General features: G+C 42.1%; 1 long non-coding RNA gene across 1 annotated transcript in view; it reads left to right on the plus strand.

Moving 5' to 3' along the window:
• Positions 1–2,300: 2,300 nt before the first annotated feature.
• Positions 2,301–2,798, plus strand: part of LOC101862322 — a 13,088-nt gene continuing 12,590 nt past the window's right edge. Inside the window, exon 1 of the long non-coding RNA XR_220131.2 lies at positions 2,301–2,466. This is a non-coding gene — a long non-coding RNA (uncharacterized LOC101862322). The remainder of the gene's footprint in view (positions 2,467–2,798) is intronic.

Raw genomic sequence — 2,798 nt, forward strand, 5'->3', positions numbered from 1 at the left:
TTATACATTATACACTCACACTCATGCACACACACAAACACATATACACACACACAAACACACACACACACACACACACACACTTACACACAAATCACACAAACACACAAAAGACTTATGGACAGACACAAACATGTACTGCTGCTCCAAAACATACCCCCCCCTCTCCCAAATACCAACTTACCCCTCCCCCATATCTCTTTTCCCCACCCCTCATCATACCCTTCACCCCTAACCAATACCCTACCCCACCCCCCACCTCTATACCCCTCTCCCCAGCCCCCAACAATACCTACCCCTCACCCCTGCCCCCATACCCTACCCACCATAAGTGTTCCTACCTATACCCCTCCCTTCCCGTTACCCCAACCTCTCTATATCCTAATATCCCCCTATCCTTCCATTCTAACACTACCCCCCTCCCCCCACTTTACCTACACAGGTAGCAGTACCAACGCCTCAGATATAACTTCATAGGCTGTGGTACTGCCTTTGCTATGCCCTCTGGGGGCAATATAACTAACTAGCTGGGCCCCCTTTCGATGAAAGGAGTGATCGGTGCATTGCCATCAACTGAAAGTCATAGGCCTACTGTATGTACACTCTACTTTAAGGGAGCAATAAATCTTGAGAGATGAAAAAAATTAGAAGGTCTAGATTCTAGATATTATGTAATCTCAAAACGAAATACCCCTTTCGAAATATCGCGTCCGGCACTTCCGCTATAAATGGCAGCTACGCATATTTGTTTCGTTTCTCGGTTGAATAATCACAAAGGCCAAAGAAGGATGGGAACTTCTAATCCATAAGGTTCGAGTGGCCGCGAGAAAAAAAAGAAGATTTTGAGAGTGTGAAGGAGAGGCATTGTTTTGTAAACATAGAGTCTCAAAGAGATCAGCTCATTGTCGTTGACATTGTGGGGACGATGGCGTTGACAATTGAGAGGGGACAACGACGTGACCAGACCACTGACTTCAAATAAAAGGATAGCCTTCAATGAATCCTTGTCTCTAATTAATTGGGATTTATGAAACACGGGAAAGCGCTTTTACTCTTAGACCTGTTACACAGCTCAGTTCTCGGGCCTGACAGTGAAGTGGTTTTTAAAAAATTCCATTTATTGCAGGTGGGTTGAGTAAAGGGATGAGAGAGAAAGAAGTGAGGAGAGAGAGATAGAGAGAGAGAGAGAGAGAGTGTGTGTGTGTGTGTGTGTGTGTGTGTGTGTGTGTGTGTGTGTGTGAGGGAGAGAGAATGGAGAAAAGAAAGGAGAAAGACGAGGGACAGGGGGGAGAGACAGGAAGATGGCTTAATGTAGAGAGAAAGAAAGAGAGGGGGGGGAGGAAGAGACAAGAAGAAAGCTCTTTCTCATTTCTCCGACTATTTTGCGGAGAAACCATCTTAAATGGTGGCAGAAGTTAAATTCTGTAATTCATTTAGCAATGGTAGAAGTGGCAGAACTGTGTAAATGATTACTCAGTGCAGAGAGGGGTAGGGGCCTAACCAACCCGTGGAGATATATCCTTACTGTCGCAAGCAATTCACTTAAGTCCAAATTTTGAGAATATTCGATTTTTACATCCTCCCAAAGCTCTATCAAAGACGTACCTTTCTTTACTTTACTTTTATCCGCCGTGTATACCGTTTTGGGTGTCGCGTGAAGAAAGAGACGTCTCTCTACCACCAGCCGGAGAGTTTGGGTCAGGGGGGATGCCGTGTGTTGTTAATGTTTCCCTGACTCCATCTATCCAGATCTTTCTCAGTTGTCCTCTAGCCTTGTTACCATCGAATTTTTTATGTGGGCACGTTGTGCTGGGGTGTGTGTTGGTAATCGCATGAGATGTCAGAACCATTTGATTCTTTGGTGCTGGATGTGATGCATTACATCAATTGTGCCCACCCTTTCTCTGACTACTGTCTTTCTAACGTCTGGTCTTGTTTACTGCTTTTCTAAAGCATCACATTTCAACATAGCAAAAATGCAGTTTAATGATATTATGGTTAAGGCTTATGAGTTTCTGGCTTTTCATTATTTTTATAGGAACAGAACAACAAAATCTAGCCTTTTGTCTCTGGTATAAAAAGTATTCAAATGGATAGCTTGAGACACTGACGGTATGGGCAAAATGAAACCATTAAACCTGCAAGAGGCTGGATGAAGAAACCACAAAAATATAAAGTCCTTGTGTTGAGGCTTTTGTATAACCTGTTTGTGATTTCCTTTAAAATGTGCACTATTCTGCACTTTCTGTGAACACAGTTTGTAAAAAAACAACAACATGGCATGGATCAGATTTGCGGTACAGAAACTAGCATCGTAAATGAACGTTCGACTTCACTACAAAAAGTCAATTATTATTACTTGAGCTTAAACCTTGAAGAAGAAGACAAAGTATTTTGTATTTTGAAGTATGGGGTTTCAAGAAGACTTTGCTCGCTCATCGGAAAGCTCCGTGGTTTGAAACATGGGTTAGTATCTCTTGTTTTGTTTCATTTATTTAGATTTATTTAAAAATATCATACCAAGCACTGCTTTGCCATTTTATTTGTAGTGTATTATTACGAAATTTGATACCACTTTCCACTGTGTTCAATGAAAAACAATCAACTTTTTGTGAGCTACTAAGAACTGTTCTGAGGTTGGAGACGTAAGATCTATGTTGTTGTAAGGGGACAAGTTCCGGAGAGGGCCGGCCGACCAACAACACACTAAAAAGGGGATATTTTGAGCGGGTATACAAATAAAGTTTGGTTCAGTATTTTGTAAAAATATTATGTTTGTGGCTTTAGCGGGGAACCCC

The sequence above is a fragment of the Aplysia californica genome, unplaced genomic scaffold (genome assembly GCF_000002075.1).
Source record: "Aplysia californica isolate F4 #8 unplaced genomic scaffold, AplCal3.0 scaffold00030, whole genome shotgun sequence".
Classification (NCBI taxonomy): Eukaryota; Metazoa; Mollusca; class Gastropoda; order Aplysiida; family Aplysiidae; genus Aplysia; species Aplysia californica.